Genomic DNA, 20,992 nt, shown 5'->3' with positions numbered 1-20,992 from the left:
AGGAAGGAGTGAAAGCGGATGTGCGGGAGATGGGCCGGACAGGGTTGAGGGCCCTGTCAACCACCGTGGGTGGAAAACCTTGGTTAAGGAAGAAGGAAGTCATTTCAGAAGAACTGTTTTGGAAAGTGGCATCATTAGAACAGATGCGACGGAGGTGAAGGAACTGAGAGAATGGGATGGAGTCCTTACAGGAAGCGTGGTGTGAGGAGCTGTAGTCGAGGTAGCTGTGGGAGTCAGTAGGCTTGTAATGAATATTGGTGGACAGTCTATCACCAGAAATTGAAACAGAGAGGTCAAGGAAGGGGAGGGAAGTGTCAGTGATGGACCACGTGAAAATGATGGACGGGTGGAAATTGGAAGCAAAATTAATAAATTTTTCCAGGTCCAGATGAGAGCATGAAGCGGCACTGAAGCAGTCATCGATGTACCAGAAAAAGAGTTGTGGGAGGGGGCCTGAGTAGGACTGGAAGAAGGAATGTTCCACATACCCCATAAAGAGACAGGCATAACTGGGGCCCATACGGGTACCCATACCTTTTATTTGGAGGAAGTGAGAGGAGTTTAAGGAGAAATTGTTCAGTGAGAGAACAAGTTCAGCCAGACGGAGGAGAGGAGTGGTGGATGGGGATTGTTCGGGCCTCTGTTCGAGGAAGAAGCGGAGAGCCCTCAGACCATCCCGGTGGGGGATGGAAGTGTAGAGGGATTGGACGTCCATGGTGAAGAGGAGGCGGTTGGGGCCAGGGAACTGGAAATTGTTGATATGATGTAGGGTGTCAGAGGAATCGCGGATGTAGGTGGGAAGAGACTGGACAAGGGGATAGAGAATGGAGTCAAGATAGCAAGAAATGAGTTCCGTGGGGCAGGAACAGGCTGACACAATTGGTCTGCCAGGACAGTCCTGTTTGTGGATTTTGGGTAGGAGGTAGAAGCGGGCGTCCGAGTTTGGAAGACAATGAGGTTGGAAGCTGTGGAGGGAAGATCTCCAGAGGAGATGAGGTCAGTGACAGTCCTGGAAACAATGGCTTGATGTTCAGTGGTGGGGTCATGGTCCAGGGGGAGGTAGGAGGAAGTGTCTGCGAGTTGACGCTCAGCCTCTGCGAGGTAGAGGTCAGTGCGCCAGACAACAACAGCACCACCCTTGTCAGCAGGTTTGATGACAAAGTCAGGGTTAGACCTGAGAGAATGGAGTGCAGCAAGTCCAGAAAGCGACAGGTTAGAGTGGATTCCAGCATCCACAGTATTTTGCTTTTACATTATGGAGGAACATGCTGTTTGATTCAGTCAGCCAGTCATTGGGACATACGGTCTACTTGCTTGACATCCCACCGGCACTGAAATTCATACATGGCGTTGCTCAATTGTGTGGTAGGCAGAAGTCTCTTTGGACTGATGGCTGTATCCTGTTCTTGGAAAATACCACTCGTGTATCCACTGCATAGCAGCTGCGTGAAACAGCTTGCTTAACCTGTTGATCAAATTTTTGAGATGCCTTGCCTTTCCAGGGTAATTTGAGGTAGACCAGGCACTTTTCAGGCCCTAAAGTGGCAGCCTTTGGCTCATTTGTGAGTTTGCGTGATACACAACGAACAATGATCTGATCAGAACATGGTCCCGTGGGATAGCTTTGATGCGCTCTATTTCTGCGCAAAGCATGCAAGGTGAGCAAATGGCTAAGGCCCTATTTACAAGATTGCTGATGTAGCCAACCTTATAGCATTTTGAGCTATACAAACCCCAACTGTGTCTATTGACCGGTGAAGGTAGGCTTGCAGTAGATAGTAATGAAGAATCCACTAGTGGATTTCTCAACTAGCATGTCGAGGAAAGACAACATGTTAGACTGCTCCATCTCAAAAGTGAATTTGAGCATGGGATGGTGTGTGAGGAAATCCTTACAAGCAGCTGGAGATTAAAAGATTACATATGTATCATCCACAAGCAGGCATGTCGCAGTTATGCAGTGATAAGATGTTCTCAAAAGCTAATCTTTCATGTTGCATTATAAATTTATTGGTACATCCCATATACTTAGTTCTCTTTGTAAAGTGTTGCCTGGAGGGTGCTATGGCATATATTGCGAGACTGAGCAGTTCTGTTGGACATTAAGGAAATCCAGTCAATTAATGTAACTAAGTAGAAATGGCTGGAATATGGGGTAAATCATGCAACTCCTTGGATCCATGAACTTCACTACTCTTATGAACAAAGGTAAAAGTCTAACCATACAAAGTGTTGCATATGATGGTCATCCATTTTAAAGTACCCGTGGTTAAAAAAAAAATCTGCTCTTCTGATCTCAACCAAGCATGATTTCTTACCTTCTGCCTTTCAGCCCACTCTGCTGGTGCAATCTTTCACTCTAGGTTCATGTGTGTCCTTATTGCCATTCTCCTGCAAGCACTCTTACCCTGCCTCACCATACCTGTTGATGAAATGTTTTGTTACCTCTCGACTTGACTATTCCAGTGCCCTCCTTGCTGTTCTCCCATTTTCCAACCTCCAAAAACTTGATCTCATCCAAAACACTGCTGCTCATAACCTAACTTGCACATAGACCCATTCATCCATCACCTGACCCACATTGGCTCCTGGTTAAGCATGTCTCGATTTTGAGATTATCTTTATTTACAAATCCTTCCATGGCCTTACCCCTCCCTATCTCTGAAACCGTCTCCAGCCCTGCAACCAGCTGAATCTGCTGCACTCCTCCATTCTGGCCCCTTGCGCATCCCTGATTGTAAGCACTGGCAGCTGATCAGCTCCCTAGGCCCTAACCTCTGGAATGCTCTCCATGAACCTCTCTGCCACTCTAGTACTCTTTCATCCCTTAAAATGCCCCTTAGGACCTAACTCTTGAACAAGTTTTTGGTCATCTTCTCTTATATCTTTTTATGTATCTTGGTATCAAATCTTGTTTGATAATGCTCCCATGATGTGCCTTGGGACATTTTAATATATTATAATGCACTATAAATGTAGTGCAAGCTGTTATTGTCCTACAGGGTTTATCTATTTAATTTCACAACAATTCACAGCAAATGCATCTATTGATTCAACTGAGTGATACCCTACTAATAACTTTCCACCCCACAAACAATCTGGACACAGCATCACTATCAGGAGTATTCTTCTCTGCACTCATAGGAGATCTATCTGTACATATAGATAAATAGGTTGGCAACTAAATATGTGCTCGTAGCACAGATGATCATTTGCTTAACAGCTTCTCTATTTTGTTTTCCTTCCATTTTTCCCCTTTTGGAGGATGTCCTTGTTCAGTTGACATTGGTAATCTGTAACCTCACGGCCTGGCATAACCCCCATTCTATCATCAAGCGTGGGGGATCAATCCTGGTTCAAAGAAGAGTGTAGGACGGTATGTCAAGAGCATTACCAGGCATACCTAAAAATGAGGTGTCAACATGGTGAAGCTACAAGGCAGGACTACATGCAACTACATGCATGCTAAACAGTGATAGCAGCATGCAATAGACAGAGCTAAGTGATCTCACAATCAACGCATCGGATCTAAGCTCTGCAGTCCTGCCATGCCCAATTGTGAATGGTGGTGGATAATTAACTCGCTGGAGGAGGAGGCTCCACAAATATCACCATCCTCAATGATGTGGAGGGGGGATGGGGGAGGGCACAGCATATCAGTGCAAAAGACAGGGCTGAACCATTTGCAACCATCTTTAGCCAGAAGTCCCAAGTGGAGGATCCATCTCGTCCTCACCCTGAGATCCCCAATATCACAGATGCCAGTCTTCAGCCAATTCAATTCACTCCACATGATATCAAGAAATGGCTGAAGGCACTGGATGCCACAAAGACTATGGGCCTGACAATATTCCGGTAATAGCACTGAAGACTTGCGCTTCAGAACTTGCCGCACCCCTAGCCAAGTTGTTCCAGTACAGCTACAACATGGCATCTACCCAGCAATGTGGAAAATTGCCCGGATATGTCCAATCCACAAAAAGCAGGACAAACCCAGCTCAACCAATTACCGCCCTATCAGTATACTCTTGATCATCGGTAAAGTGATGGAAGGGGTCACCAACACCTAAGTGGCACTTGCTTAGAAATAACCTGCTCACTGATGCCCTGTTTGGGTTCCACCAGGGCTACTCAGCTCTTGACCTCATTACAGCCTTGGTTCAAACATAGACAAAAGGGCTGAACTCCAGAGGTGAGGTGAGAGTGACTGCCCTTGACATCAAGGCAGCATTTGATCGAGTGTGGCATCAAGGAGCCCTGGAAAAACTGGAGTCAATGGGAATCGGGAGGAAAACTCTCTGCTGGTTGGAGTCAAACTGAGCACAAAGGAAGATGGTTGTGGTTGTTGGAGGTCAGCCATCTCAGCTCCAGGACATCGCTACAGGAGTTCCTCAAGGTAGTGTCCTCAACTTAAGTGAGTGGGCAAAGTTCTGGCAAATGGAGTATAATGTGGGCAAGTGTGAATTGTCCATTTTGGCAGGAAGAGTAAAAAAGAAGCATATTATTGAAATGGTGAGAGATTGCAGAGCTCTGAGATTCAGAGGGATCTGGGTGTCTTAGTGCATGAATCATAAAAGGCTAGTATGCAGATACAGCAAGTAATTAACAAAGCTAATAGAATGTTATTGTTTTTTGTCAGGGGAATTGAGTACAAAAATAGGGAGGTTATGCTTCAGTTGTACAGGGCACTGGTGAGATCATTTCTGCAGTACTGTGTACAGTATTAGTCTCCTAATTTAAGGAATGATGTAAATATGTTAGAAGCAGTTCAGAGAAGGTTTGCTTGACCAATACTAGGAATTGGTGGGTTGTCTTATGAGGAAAGGTTGGACAGGTTAGACTTCTACCCATTGGAGTTTAGATGAGTAAGAGGTGACTTGATCAAAGCCTTTAAGTTCCTGTGGGGTTTTGACAGAGTGGATGTGGAGAGGATATTTCTTCTTGTGAGAGAATCTAGAACTAAGGGTCACGGTTTAAAAATAAGGGGTCGGTCATTTAAGACAGAGATGAGGAGAAATTTTTTCTCTCAGGGGGTCGTGAGTCTTTGGAACTCTCTTCCTCAAAAGGCAGTGGAAGCAGGGCCTTTGAATATTTTTAAGGCAGAGCTAGATAGATTCTTGATTAACAATGGGGTGAAAGGTCATTGGGGGTCGGTGGGGGGATTACAGTCAGATCAGCCATGATCTTATTGAATGGCAGAGTAGGCTTGAGGGGCTGAGTGGCCTACCCCTGCTCCATGTTCATATGTTCACATGCCTGGATGAGTGCAGCTCCAACAACACTCAAGAAGTTCGACATCACCCAGGACAAAGCAGCCTGCTTGATTGGCACCCCATCCACAAACATTCACTCCCTCCACCACTGATACACAGTGGCAGAAGTGTGTACCATCTACAAATGCACCAAGGCTCCTTAGACAGCACCTTCCAAATCCATGACTGCTACCATCTAGAAGGATAAGAGAAAAACCTCCTACTGCGCTCTATCCAGTGCATGAGACTTTGCAAAAAAAGAGACTGCATCTGTTGGCTGCTGCACATGGTAGAGCAAATAAGATATATCAGGAACTTTTTGATCGACAAGAAAGTCCATGATTAAAAGGTCCATTTCTCTTGCAGACAACTGCAGGAAGTTGGTTAAGCAGTAAAACACAATGTAGCAAATGTTGTTGTCTTCAGGAAATTCTGTCCTGCAGCAAGGGGCAACAGAATCATTGGACTCAGCTTTCGGCTCAGGACCTGTGTGAGAGCGAGAGACTTATGATTAAAGACAACTGGGGATCTTTTCAGCAGTAAGGCAAACTTTTTAGGAGGGCTGACTTCTATATTAATCCTCTGGGTGCACAGTGCCAAGATCAGTGCTTGGGCCTCAGCTTTTTACAATCCATTTCAATGATTTAAATGAGGGGACTCAGCGTCATGTATGGAAATTTGCTGATATTACAAAGTTAGGTGGGAAAGTAAGCTGGGAGGAGGACGTAAAGAGGCTGAAAAGAGATATAGACCAATTAAGTGATTAAGCGTGATGGTGCCAGATGGTGCACAATGTGGGGAAGTGTAAGATTAGCTAGTTTGATAGGAAGAATACAAAACAGAACATTTTTTTGAAAGACTAGGAACCGTTGGGATTCAAAGGGATTTGGGTATCCTTATACAGTACACAAACAATATTGTTGCAAGGGAACATACGTGTAAGGAAGATTTGCTGCAATTAAATAGGGCTTTGGTTAGACCACACCTGGAGCACCGTGTGCAGTTTTGGTCTCCTTACTAAGGAATACAACAGAGGTTCGCTAGATTGATTCCTTGGGAGTCCAACGTCCAATGAGGAAAGATTGAGTAAAATGGGCCTTTATTCTCTGGAGTTTAGAAGAATGAGAGGTGATGTATAAAATTCTTATAGGGCTTGACAGTGTGGAAAATGAGAGGCTGTTTCCCTTGTCTAGAATTAGGGGTCATCCTCGCAGGATAAGGCATCTGCCATTTAGGAGTGAAATGAGGAGAAATTTCTTCATTCAGGGGGTTGTGAATCTTTGTAATTCTCTAACCATGAGGGATACTAAGAGGATTAAGAGATATGGGGATTGAGGTGGGGGGGTGATGGGGGGTGGGAGGGGCTAAGTGGAGTTTATGTAAAAGTTCAGCCATGTTTTCAGTAAATGGCAGAGCAGATTTGATGGGCCTTTTTTTATTTGTTCATGGGATGTGGGCATCGCTAGCTAAGCCAGCAATTATTGCCCATCTCTAATTGCCCTTAAGAAGGTGGTAGTGTGCTGCCTTCTTGAACTGCTGCAGTCCATGCATTGTAGGTACACCCACAGTGCTGTTAGGGAGGGAGTTCCAGGATTTTGACCCAGTGACAGTGAAGGAACAGCAATATATTTCCAAGTCAGGTTGGTGAGTGGCTTGGAGGGGAACTTGCAGGTGGTGGTGTTCCCATGTGTCTGCTGCGCTTGTCCTTCTAGACAATAGCAGTTGAGGGTTTGGAAAGTGCTGTCGAAGGAGTCTTGGTGAGTTCCTGCAGTGCATCTTGTAGATGGTACACACTGCTGCTACTGTGCGTCGACGGTGGAGGGAGTAAATGTTTGTGGATGAGGTGCCAATCAAGCGGACTGCTTTGTCCTGGATGTTGTCGAGCTTCTTGAGTGTTGTTGGAGCTGCACTCATCTAGGCAAGTGGAGAGTATTCCATCATACTCCTGACTTGAGCCTTGTAGACAGGCTTTGGGGAGTCAGGAGGTGAGTTACTCACCACAGGATTCCTAGCCTCTGACCTGCTCTTGTAGCCAGAGTATTTATATGGTTAGTCCAGTTCAGTTTCTGGTCAATGGTAACTCCAGGGATGTTGATAGTGGGGGATTCAATGATGGTAATGCCATTGAATGTCCAGTGGCGATGGTTAGACTCTCTCTTATTGGAGATGGTCATTGCCTGCCACTTGTGTGGCAGAAATGTTACTTGCCGCTTGTCAGCCCAAGCCTGGATATTGTCCAGGTCTTGCTGCGTTTGGACCTGGACTGCTTCAGTGTCTGAGGAGTTGCGAATGGTGCTGAACGTTGTGCAATCATCAGTGAACATCCCCACTTCTGACCTTATATGGAAGGAAGGTCATTGATGAAGCAGCTGACGATGGTTGGGCCTAGGGCACTACCCTGAGGAATCCCTCAACGATGTCCTGGAACTGAGATGATTGAACTCCAACAACCACAACCATCTTTCTTTGTATTAGGTGTGACTCCAACCAGTGCAGAGTTTTCCCCCCGATTCCCATTGACTCCAGTTTTGCTAGAGCTCCTTGATGCTACAGTCAGTCAAATGCTGCCTTGATGTCAAGGGCAGCCACTGTCACCTCACTCAGGGGTTCAGCTCTTTTATTCATGTTCGAACCAAGGCTGTAATGAGGTCAGGAGTTGAGCGACCCTGGTGGAACCCAAAATGAGTGTCAGTGAGCAGGTTGTGGCTAAGCAAGTGCAGCTTGACAGCGCTGTTGATGAACCCTTTGATCACTTTCTTGATGATTGAGAGTATTCTTATGGGGTGGTAATTGGCCAGGTTGGACTTGTTCTGCTTTACAGGACTTACCTGGGCAATTTTCCACATTTCCATGTAGATGCCAGTGTTTTAGCTGTACTGAAACAGCTTGGCTTCGGGTGCGGCGTGTTCTGGAGCACAAGTCTTCAGTACTATTGCTGGAATACTGTCAGGGCCCATAGCCTTTGTAGTATCCAGTGCCTTCAGCTGTTTCTTGATAGCACGTGGAGTGAATCGAATTGGCTGAAGACTGGCATCTATGATGCTGGGGCCTCCGGAGGAGCCAAAGGTGGATCATCCACTCAGCAGTGACAATACCACTACGCCACCACCTACTTGTGCTCCTATTTCTTATGTTCTTATGTAAGAGCAGGAATAGGCTGGATGTTACTCAGTTTGTTTGTTTTTTCAGAAGAATTGTAAGATACCGGAATCTGTTGTCTCTGGTGTTTTGATGTGACTCTGCTTTGCCTTCAAGAAGGAGCTGGACTGGTTCATGTCTAGGGCAGAGATCACTTCATATAGCTGGTAAGTCATTTAATGATTAATGTATGCTTGATCCATGTGATCTCCTGGACTGGTTTTGAATACCAAAAGGGATCAGAAAGGAATTTTCTAGAATCCTTTTTCCCTTATTGGCTCTGAGTTTTTTCTCATTTTTTTTTTGCTTCTCCCAGGAGACGGCATGATGGGTGTGAGATAGAGAGTATGGGGATGCAGTGGTGGGAAGAAGTGCTTAGCCTTGAAGGTCCAGCTGATATTTTCCTTTCAGTCCATATATGTTCATATGACCTCATTCTCTGAGATTCCCTGAAATCTTGGAGATTTAGAGCAACCTGACAGTATTCTACTTGTCATTGACATTTCAATGGAATTCAGAGTGGCCCACCAAAAGGAATTTGGAGTAAGCCATCCAATTCCCTCCCTACTGTGGACCTGATATAAATCCTTATTCAGTCCATTTTCACTTCCGCTCGTTGTTTGCACCAGGACAAATTCTTTTACACAGAGATAAAAACAAAAAGCTACTGCGGATGCTGGAAATCCAAAACAAAAACAGAATTACCTGGAAAAACTCAGCAGGTCTGGCAGCATCGGTGGAGAAGAAAAGAGTCGACGTTTCGAGTCCACATGACCCTTCAACAGAACAGTTCTGTTGAAGGTCATGTGGACTCGAAACGTCGACTCTTTTCTTCTCCACCGATGCTGCCAGACCTGCTGAGTTTTTCCAGGTAATTCTGTTTTTGTTTCAAATTCTTTTACATCCTTTCGAGTGAAAGTGGGATTACTGAAAGGGTGCAGATCACTTTGCATAGGGAAGAAGAACATCAGAAGTCGTGGTCCATGTGGGACACTAAGGACTTGGATACATAGGGAAAAATGTCAAAATTTGTAAATGAAGAAAACATTCAGAAATATAGTAAACAATGAAGAGGATAGTAAGAGACTCCTGGAGGACATAAACAGACTGGTTAAATGGGTGGCAGATAAAATTTAACGCAGAGGTGTGAAATGATATGTCTTGGTAGGAAGAATGAGGATGGTTGTTATGAACTAAATGATATAATTTTAAGGGTGGTGCAGGAATAGAAAATCTTGGAGTTGTAGTTACAGAAATCCTTAAGATTGCAGGACAAGATGAGAAGGCTATTAAAAAAAGCATGTGGGATCTTGGCTTTGTTAATAGAGGAACAGAGTAGAAAAGCAAGGAAGTTACGCTGAACATTTACAAACTTTGGACAGCTCAACCCAGCACAGCATCCGAGATAGACACAAGCTCTTGGCTTCACCTGAGCCTGAAGGAAACCACATACGATTAAAGTTTTCACTTTTATTACGAGTATCAGCTGGAGTATTGTGTTCAATTCTGGATACACACACTTGAGGATGGATGTGAAGACCTTGAAGAGGGTGCAGAAAGGATTTACTGGAATGGTGAAATATGGATGAGGGGCCTCAGTTATATGGAGAGACCAGAGGAGCTGGCGTTGTTTTCCTTATAGCAAGGTTAGGAGGAGATTTGATAAAGTTGTTCAACATCATGAATGGCTTTTAAAGAGTAAATAAGAAACTGCTTCACCTGGTAGAAGGGTTGACAACCAGAGGACACAGAGTTAAGGTGACAGGCAAAAAAACTAGACACAACATGCAGAAACATTTTTCTTACACAATGAGTTAGTGTGATCTGGAATGCATTGGCTGAAAAGGCAGTCAAAGCAGAGTCAATGGTGCCATTCAATGAAGAACTGGATAAAAATATGAAGGGAACAGATTAATTGGGCTCCAGGGAAGAGTAGCGGTGTGGGATTAATTGGATAATTCGACCAAATAACCAACGCAGGCACGAAGGGCCGAATGACCTTTTTCTGTGTTGTATCATTCAATAATTTTATAATTTCTTGTCCTCCCTCTTTCCTGAATTTTTCCACCTCAACTGCCTGTGTTGACCAATTGGAAGAGTCAGATCATTTTAGATATCTTATTGTACTGCGTGATGCTCTAACTTTGAGACTGCCTGGAAAAGGGGGTGCCACCTTGAGCAGTATTTAGTTGTTGGGTCAAAGCACTTGTGCAGCTGATATACTGTACAAAGGCTCGTGTTCATAAGTAACACATAGCTGTTTCTGGCTTGTATATTCTTAGAATGACAGCTGGATCACATGACATTCAGAGAGAGAGAAACCAAGGCTGGTATTTGGGAAAGGGCTCAACTCAGCTGCGTTGAAATGATTGGCTCAGCTTTTAGCTATTAAAACACTTTCTGAGAATTCCTTTGGTGCACAGCTCACCAGAAAGTGTGAAGCTTTGAATGTGGACAGACAAAGGTTTCTAGCTGACTCACTTGGGAATATTAGTTTATTCTGGAAAAGCAGGGCCCCATTATCATCTTTCAACGTTTGGTCAGCTTTAACTGTAAGTCAATCTTTCAATTCAATGTGGTTTTAAAACATGACTATATTTCTAGGTCTGTATGAATGATTTGATCTGATCTAAAATAGTTTCAATAAAAAAAAACACATAAGAAATTGTTCTGCTGCTTTCTAAAAAAAGAAACCTCCTTACAGTTCAGGGAAAATCTATCGACTATTTTATAGAGGTTAGAGGGATTAAATTATTTGAAATGTACGTATTATACTTAGAAATTGCAACTGGGCACTTTTTTTAATCAGTGAAGCAGAATAGAGGGGGCATGTTACATATAACAAAATACTGAAAACATTGCTGAAGTACACGTTTATGTTGCACGTCTCACACAAGGTAAATCTGATAAAGAAAAAAATGAACTTGCGTTTATACAGCACTTATCTCGACTGGGAAATTCCAAAGCACTTTTCAGTTCATTAAGTGCTTTTGAAGTGTATAATCACTGTTGCAATGTAAGGAAAATAGCTAACTAACTTGTGAACAGCATGTGCCTACAGATAGCAATAAGACAAGCAACTATATAATTTGCTTTAGTGATGTCAGTTGAGGGATAAATATTAGCTGGGATATTGAGAGATGTCCCCTGCTCTTCTGTGAATAGAGTGACAGGAACTGTGACATTCACCTGATAGGGGAGCCCAGGCCTCCTCATACTCATTCTGAAATTTCAGTTTAATTAAATCATTCGTGCCTCTAATATGCAAAGTTTTGGGTTCCAGGCTCACTCAGAAGTTCAGTTCTCTAAATTGAGACTCCTTTGTAAAAGGAGTTCTGCATGGTTTGATGCACAGTCCTCTAGATGTTAAACATAGTAAAAATACATGTTAAAGGTTCTGTGGCATTGTTCAAGGAAGGGCAAGGACATGGTTTGGGCAATCTTCCTCTCTCAATGAACACAAATTAAAATAGATTAAATAGTCATTTTGTTTGTGACTCTTGATGTATGCAAAATGGCTGCCTTATTTGCCTACATGCACAGTCACTACACTGCTAAGTAACTCATCACATTCAGATGATTCTGAATGTGCTATTTAACTACAAATCCTTATTCTTTTTTAATTGGGAACAGCTGGTAATACAAAAAAAGCTCTCTAATAGTATCATAGAGCATAACTCTACAATCTGTGCCTATTTAATTCACATTTAACCCTCAGTGAAGTGGTGTTGTTTGACTGAAGTGGGCTATTGCTGCCATAGGTGGAATCTTTTTGGACTAGTAGTTACATATGCATGTTTGAGATTAAATACTTGTGTTAAAGTTTGTTTGACGATGCAAGCAGTTTAATTTTTACAATGCCTTTATTAATACTGGCTTTACAATTGGCTCTCTGTCTATCTGAGGCCAATTTACTGGGTATCACTTTCACCCCACATGGGATATAGGAGCCCTAAAAAAACTTGGATACTTTTGTTTTGAGAAAAATAGGAATTGGGTACAGCTGGTAGCATTCATGGGCTGAAGTTTTGCCCGCACATGGAGGAAGAGTATGAAGGCGGGTGGATGCCAAAAAATTCATGCCGTCAGCCAGTGTGCCAGTTGCTGGCACCTTCTCAAAATCATTTTCCCAGAGATGGGATCAGTGGCCAAAGGTCTACCCACCCGCAAGCAGTGGTTAACCAATTAAGGATAGTTAAAGGCCTATTAGGGACTATTGTCAGAGGCTGTCTGGAATTTTCCACTCAGCCTGTGAGTTCCCCACAGGCATTATGGATGAGGCCACCTACCTGGAGGTGGCCTCCTGGCAGCAGACCAGGGATCTCAATAATTCAGGCAGGCTTCGAGGCCCTCCCAATTTGCTAGATCATAGTGGCAGCCGCACTGGGCCCCTCCCACAATGGTGCTCTGGCTGCTGAGTTGATTTTTTAATTCAAAAGTTAAAAAAGTTGGAGAAAGGGCGTCTCAAGAGGACGGGCCCCTTTCGCTCTCTCTTACCTGAACTGCAGGCTGCTGCTCTTTTGGAATTGGGGGCACGCCAGCTTTGAGAATCCATCCACTGCCCACGAATTGGCTAACTTGTGGAAAATCACTGCCTGTAACTGTTTCCCACACAGTGTGGAGTTGTGACCCCTATTTGACTCTGACTTTGACTCTGCCCCAAAACCCAAAATCCTGCCCCTTGTCTCTGAGTCAGAGGTTATGGGTCCACATTCTAGTTTAACACTTGATCACACTATCTATGCTAACGCGTCAATGCAGTATTGAGAGATTGCTCCACTAACAGAGGATGTTAAATTGAATCCCCATATGCCTGTTTAAGGAAAAATAGGAGGCTGCATTTTATGTGGCCCTGCTGGGTGTGTTTTGGGGTTGGGGGGGGTGGTGGGGTGCATGTAAAATAGGGCGGGTGCCTGCCCCACCATCTTCCCACCCACCCTCATAATATGGGCCGATGAAATCGCCAGCCCGCCCACCATATTTAAATAGATAATCAAGGGTCAATTAGGCTTGGTACCAAGCCAATTGACCCTGATATTACGCAGCCCATGCCGTAAAATTTTTGGCGTGGGCAGTCGGGCAGGAGTGGGCAGCCCAAATTTTAAAATAAATTCTTCAAAGGGTGGGAAAGAATGTGGGGTTCTATCTTTGGGGACTGCCCTTTGCCAATCAGGGGATGGGGGCAGCCCCCCTAAGATAGAACCCACTCTTTCTTCCTACCTGCCTGCTGCTTTAAACCTACACCCCTGCCAATTCCCGCCCCAACCCCCCACCTTGCCCAAACCTTCGCTGACCAAGACTCCGGACTTACCTGTTCTGGGGATTCATCGGGTCTTCTTCCCCCTCCTCTTGCACTCTCGCCAATGTCCACTAATGCACTCGGCACTGCCAGGACTGATGGAGCTGCTGGCCAATCGGTTTGGTCGACAGCTCTCGAGACAGGACTTCCTCCCCAGTGAGAGGCAGAAGCCCCACTCTGTCCTTGATAAGCCTGCCCACAGCGCATTACGGCTATAGGGCGGGCCAACGTGGAGCGGATCAGCTCCAAACTGACTTTGCTTCTGGGGTGGTGGGTGAGCCATCTACACTCCCCCACCACCCCCCCACCCCTCCCCCCCCCCCCCACCACTTCCCCCCAACGCCCCGTAATATTCAGCCCAGGGAGTTCTCCAAGTGTCCAACATTCCTCATTCAATCGACGCTATCAAATATAGGTTGTGTTGTCATTCACCTCAGTTCTGTTTGTGGGATCTTGCAATCTGCCTACGTAACAGAAGTCATTGCATGTCGCTATAATTCACTGACTGTAAAGCAATCTGAGACATTTCTGAATGGCAATGAATATCTATTTTCTGGAATAGATGTTAGAATGAATGAAGAAAGAACTTGCATTTACACGGCGAATTTCCCAATCTCAGGATGTCCCAAACATCGTTTGGGTGTTGGCTTCCTGTATTGTGGCATGTAGTGGCCTTAGTTCTTGCTGAATTCATTCAGTGCAGGACAATGAATCCAGGAAGCATCTGGTGTGCTAAGAGGCTATGCACTGAGCATTGAAGAAGTAGCACCAGCGGTGCCTTCACAAGACCCTCCAAATTCATTGGCAAGAAAGGTGGTCCAATGGCAGTGTCCTCTTCCAAGCCAACATGCCCAGGACTTAGCCGCTAGTCACTCAAAACCAGCTCTTTAGGGCAGAAGATGTTTTTTGTATGCCTGACGTTATAAGATCCAGACTTAACTCATCGTTGGGAGGCTGGGAAGTACAACCCCCAGCATTCCTCGGGGGGTTTCACACATGCACAGACTGGGAGCAGGCAGTTTGTAGTTCTTTTGGCCGATGATGGGCCCAGTGCAACTGCATAAAAAGAGAAACAGTGTGAAAACCATGGCATGTGAACCGAGATCAGGGCACCATATTCAGAGAAGAGTCCCAGTCCAGACAAGGGATAGGAAGAGGTTCCAAAGGGAGTCCCTGACATGGGACAGGGAGAGATCCCAGTTAAAAGGAAAGACAGGGGACCAGAGAAAGAGGCTCCAAGCAGATAAAGGGCTGCGGTTGGTTAACTTCAAGAAATAGGGCTCAGGAGAAGCCTTGAAGATATAGGCAGGCAGCATAAGGTTGGTGGCTCTGTGCTGCAGGCCGTTAGGGCGGAGGTATCCCTTTGGAGCAGAAGCATTCTGCTTAGGGCCAAAATGCTGAAGTTGTGCTTGTGAGTTTTGCTGGAGTGCACAGTCAGGGATCCAGAGGACCAGGGTCTCAGGCGATGAGATTGAAACCCTGCGAGGTGGGCCATTGTTGAGGCCATCCAAGTTGGAGCAACTTTTGGAGAGAATTCCAAGGTGAGATCTTCGAAGGTGAAGACTGGAATCCCTCTGGGACACAGGGTTCCAGTGACATTGGTTGACTTGCTGTCTGGGTGGTTGCTGAGAAATTCGTGGGATCGGTCTTGGTTGAATTTGATATTTAGTGTGCAGTGTGATGTGTTCAACCAGTTTGCCTGTTATTTCACATGTACCTCATATTAACTCTGAATATTAGAATTTACAATAGATATTATAATTTTTTAAAACTTTCTGACCTGGTATAGTAAAGCTTATTTTGTTTGTTCAAAACCCATGGGGTTTGGCGGATTTATTTTCTTAGCAAGTATCTTGAATCTCAAACTTTCTCTACTTTAAACAAAAAGTCACTGGTTCCTAACCAGATTGTACCAATAACTTGGAGGTCTGGTCCAGGATCATAACAAAAATTGGGGGCTTATCTGGGATTTGGAATCCACAGACTGATACAAGTGCTGATACTTGCTGAGGTTATGATTTCCATGGTAAGTTTTACTGTACTGATTGAAAAGCAGAATGTCTTTGTCAATTGCTATAACTTTTCTGGAGAGGGAAGATTTATCCCTGAGTGATTTGCAACAATTAACCGAGACTCGGTTAATTGCATTAGCAGAAGAACTAGAGTCAGAGTTAAAAGCAGGGGCTAAGAAAGCAGACATAATTGAGGTAATAGCACAGCATTTGGTATTGGAAGGCATAAAAGTTAATCCAGATAGCAATCCAGTTGAGTTGGTTGGAATTTAGTTGCAGATGAAACAGCTTGAAATAGAAAAAGGAATGAAAAAAACTTGAACTTGATAAAGAAATGAAAAAAGCTCAAATTGGAAAAAGAGGAAAAAGAAAGAGTGAAAGAAATGGAAATATGAAAGCTTGAACTTGAACTCCAGAGAGAGAAATTTGCAAGGGGAAAAAAAAGAGGAAAGGGAAAGAGACTCAGAGAGTTTCAAAGAGAGAGAGAAATCAGACTGTGTGAAATGGCTAAAGAAAAGCTGAGGTTATATGGTTTAAGAAGCTGTTCCAGTCAATAAAAATGATAGTGTAGAGAAGAAATGTGATGCAAAGAAACTAGTATGTTTTCGTTGTCAGAGGGCATGTAAAAGCAAATTGTTGGAAACTGAACGGTAAATCAGTGTCAGTAATAAAGATGCCTATAAGGAGTCTCTGGGAAAGCTGTACCAGTAAAAGAAATGGTGGTAAAATGGTAGCAATGATACAAGTGAATTGTTTTCCCTCAGAATCTACTAGAATGGGGAATGTAGTTCAGGATAGTCAAGGGGATTCTTCCTTGATTATTGCTGAAGTGAGTTAGGTTACTAGAGGTTATAGAGGTTTTGTCTCTACGGAAGGAGTATTCCCTTGCTCCTCCAAGAAAACAAGTAAACAAATGAATGTTTTGAGAGGAACTGGGGCAGTTCAGTAATTGATGGTGGCTAATGATACTATTTGTTTTCCAGATGGTATGATGGAAGAAAAAGTATTAATAGGGGATGTTCATGGGATTTATGAACCCCTTCCATTGTGTAAAATCAATGTACAAAGTGACTTAGTAAATAGAATTATTACTATGGCAATTGTTGCTAGTTTACCTATTGAAGGGGTAGATTTTATATTATATAATGATTTGGCCAGCGTAGACAGTAACATGGCAACAACTGTATCGCAGCAGTTGCTTGATCATGCTGATCTTACAAAACTCCTCAAAATTACTGTGGCCAAACATGAAAAGCTTATTGCTGATAATGAGCAACTGAAGGAAAGGCTGATCAGTGTAGAGAACTATCTTTCACATACGTAAAATGAGTTTGCTAATGAAAAATGAGAATTGGTGAGAACATTGGAGTATTGGTCATAGGAAGTAGCACATTTGAATGAGGACTTAAAAAATCTGAATGGTAAACTTGTAAAAGCAAATTCAATGAAGATAGATCTTCAGTTAAAACTGGATGAACTTCAATCATAAGTTTCTATTAAGTATCATGAAAAATGTCTTGAACAGGAAAAGGGATTGCTGATGAATCAGAACGGTTGGTTGAATGCAAAATTAAAAACTTCTGAACTATTGGAACTTCATTGTGAAAAGAGCAAGGGAATTCTTGAACTCCAGTACAATCTGGAGAACAAGAAAGATGAGATGTATGGTATGGAAGAGCAGATCCAGAGTCCAAAAGTCTAAGGAGCAGTCAGTAACCATGGAAGAAAGATTCAAAAATGAACGAAATGTTCATGTGAAGTTGTTAAGCTTGTATACAGGTTCCACAGATGACTGAAACAAAGACAACTGAACTCACCAGAGCAATTGCTGAGTTGAATGAAAAGATCAATAAGCTTGGGACAGAATTGGAAAGTAAGAGTAAACAAATATTTGGATGAAACATTGAAAGAAGTGGAGATGAAGCTTTCATTTTTCAAGCATTGTCATGAAAGTATAATCATTTTCATAATATTTTTCTGGTTTATTTTGAAGTAGGTTTATGAGGGTAAGTAATTGGGTCTGTCTGTGTGTGCGTTAATTATATTTGGAGTCAAGTAGACTGCAAGCTTTAACTCATCAAAAGAAGCTAAGTGCTTGACATACTAATGAGAAAACATGGATGCTGGTTTAGCATGTAAGGTGTGAAGAGAATTTGCATTTTTAGATAGATGAAGGGAGATTTGGATTTCAAAGGGATTTTAATCTGTTTACAACTAGCCAGATAAGCAAGGCTAAGGAATGTGTTTATTTTTCCCAAAGGTTACTGACAATAAATAGTAGCAACTTGAAAGTTTTTATATTGTGAGGAAGATAGTTTCAAAGACATATGAAACAATAGAATTTACATGTTAAAAAGAGAGAAACATATATAAAGGAGAAGAGGCTATGTGTCAGGAAAAGCTCTGTGAGATTTCACACAGAAGCCTTAATGAAGCCTCCAGCATTTGTGCATAAGCCAGTTATCTACCGAAACTGAAGCTGGAGAAAGCATTTGGAATTCTACCGTCCAGGGTATCATGTTAATTTACTGGATCTGTTTAAAATCTCAAATCAATTTTTGGATCGTTGCCTTAAAGAGGCTGTAACTGGGAGTTAGGTTAATTAGGAATTTTAGGAATTATTATAGTAGTAATTGTAGTCTTATGTATGTGCTTGACATCTTTTAATTTTGTTAATAAATATTTTAATTTTATTTTTAAAAAATCTCTAGAAATCTTGGTGGACTTATTACTTCTGAATTCAGTGCACACATTTCAAAATAAATACAAATTGCGATTGTGATAGTGCGACCATGTTTCCCTCGTGGATTCGGTCCACCTGGCACACATCATCTGTTGTGTAATAACAATCATCAGCGAGAAGAATATGAACGTGTGCAGAAGGCTGTGGCACATGTCTTGGATAAGCTAGAAAATGACTTGAGTAAAAGGAGGAAAACTCACTTGGTGCAGGTTTATTCACCTGGTGTTAATCAAAACAATGAAACAACAAAATCGGTTATGGAGGAAGTGAGTGAACGAGATAATTTTGAAGCTGGTTGTAAATCAGACATACACGCTTTCCGTAGCAAACTTAAAGGACCCATTGTAAACATGTTTCCATCAACAGGGGAGAAAAGTAAGAAAAACCCCATGTTCTTCTGTATTGAAGTTGAGAAATCCAGGTGAACGTTATTTGTATCATATAGTGTAGCCCATATGCATCTATGTGTGAAGGGGGGAAAAACATAAGTGTATTGGTTTGTAGTTGCACCAGAAAAGTTGAAAACCCATGGTACAAAACAGAACTACAAGCTGGTTAAGATGTTTCTAAAGAAAACTTTAATGTATCTTCACGGCTTTTAGTTGACCTTGAAAAGTTTATGGAAAAAACATGTAATTGTTAATATTCTGTCCAGAGTTAAAGAACCGGTATAGGAGAAAAGGCAGGTTCTGAGTTGTGATAGTTCCATGATGATTAAATCCTGCTAATTCTACTTGTTACATGTACTGGCTTTTGGTTTTCTTAAGCCTTTATAACTTTATAATACAAGGTGTAATTGTGGATCAAAATGAAAAGTTTATCTGTACAGTATGTAATAAGTTATTTGTTAGTAGTTTTATGTATTTCATGTAAAGAAATTGTAAACCCATTGTAAAGAAACCTTCACTATGGTGAAGCTTTCTTTATCCCAAGGGAAAGGTGTTATGAGATCCAGACTTACCTCAATGGTTGGGAACCACAACTCTCAGAATGCCTCAGGAGTTTTGCACATACGTGGACTGGGAGCAGGTAGCACATGTGCAATCCAACATTCTGTAGCTCTTTGGACCGAGGTTGGGCCCAGTGAGGCTGCATAAAAGGAAAAGCGTGTGAAAACCAAATCATGTGGCCCGAGAATGGGCACCATATCCAGAGAAGAGCCCCAGACAGGGGACAGGATAAGGGGACAGGAAGAGGTCCCAGTTGAAAGGAAAGAGAGAGGAGCAGAGAAAGAGGCTCCAAGCAGAAAAAGGGCTACAGTTGGCAGACTTTAAGAATGGAGGCTCAGGAGAATCTCTGAAGATTTTGGAAGGAATTAGAAGGTTGCTGACTCCATGCTGGAGCCCGTTGGGGAGAAGGTATCCCTTTGGAGCAGTAGTATTATGTTCAGTGTGGCTGAAGAGCTGAAGTTGTGTTTGTAAGTTGGTGCTGGAACGCAGATTTGGAATCCAGGGGAATGGAGACTCAGAGATGAGATTAAAACCTGTGAGGTAGGCCAACATTGAGGCCGTTTGAATTGGATTGACTTTTAGAGAGAATTCTGAGGTGAGATCTTCAAAGATGAAGACTGGAATCCCTCGTGAGAGAGACAAAGTTCCAATGACATTGGTTGATCCATTGTGTTTACTGATGTTTGGATGGGTTGCTGTGAAATACATGGGGTCTGTCTTGGTCATGCTTGATATTTAGTTTGCAGTGTGGTGTGTCTGACCACAGTTTGCCTGTTAATTCATGTATATCCTATATTAACCCTGAATGTTAGAGTATAACATAGAGACTGTAAGTTTATTTTTACCTTTCTGACCTTGTATGGTAAAGTTTATTTTGTTTGTTCAAAACCTGTGGCTTTCTTCTCTTAGCAAGTGTCTTGAATTGCAAATGTTGTCTACTTTTAACAAGAAGTTACTGGTCTCTAACTGGGTTGTACCAATAACTTGGGGGTCTGGTCCAGGATCATAACACTGACACGAGACTACCAAAGCAACTGTTCTACTTGGAACTTGGTCGTGGCAGGAGACTCCCAGTAGGACAGTAGAAACACTTTAGGGATGTCCTCAAAGCATCCCTGAGGAGATCAAACATCTATATCAATGATTTGGATGATATAGTGGTGAATTGGATCAGCAAGTTTGCTGATGACACTAAGATTGGAGGCATTGTGGACAGTGAGGAAGGCTTTCAAAGCTTGTAGAGAGATCTGGACCAACTGGAAAAATGGGCCAGAAAATGGCAGATGGAATTTAATGCGGAAAAGTGTGAGGTGTTACATTTTGGAAGGTCAAACCAAGGGAGGACATACACAGTAAATGGTAGGGCACTGAGGAGTGCGGAGAAACAAAGGGATCTGGGAGTTCAGATACATAATTCCCTGAAAGTGGCGTCACAGGTCGACAAGGTTGTAAAGAAAGCTTTTGGCATACTGGTCTTCATAAATCAAAGCATTGAGTATAGGAGTTGGGATGTTATGGTGAGGTTGTATAAGACATTGGTGAGGCCAACTTTGGAGTATTGTGTGCAGTTCTGGTCGCCTAACTACAGGCAGGATATC

The 20,992-nt window shown here is 43.0% G+C and overlaps 1 protein-coding gene across 2 annotated transcripts in view; it reads left to right on the top strand.

Annotated features, from left to right (window-relative positions):
* The first annotated feature begins 8,439 nt into the window (after positions 1-8,439).
* Positions 8,440-20,992, top strand: part of dhrs7cb (dehydrogenase/reductase (SDR family) member 7Cb) — a 70,002-nt gene continuing 57,449 nt past the window's right edge. The window contains exon 1 of one of the 2 annotated variants that reach the window (XM_078570755.1): positions 8,440-8,557. The gene's annotated coding sequence lies outside the window, so the exon portion shown is untranslated. Of the gene's footprint in view, positions 8,558-10,688; positions 10,943-20,992 lie in introns of those variants that run through there. The other variant, XM_078570754.1, reaches the window with a different exon arrangement.

This window comes from Cetorhinus maximus, chromosome 24 (genome assembly GCF_964194155.1).
Source record: "Cetorhinus maximus chromosome 24, sCetMax3.hap1.1, whole genome shotgun sequence".
In the NCBI taxonomy this organism is placed as follows: Eukaryota; Metazoa; Chordata; class Chondrichthyes; order Lamniformes; family Cetorhinidae; genus Cetorhinus; species Cetorhinus maximus.
Note: the sequence above shows the minus strand (reverse complement) of the source record. Positions and strands in the feature narration are given on the sequence as shown.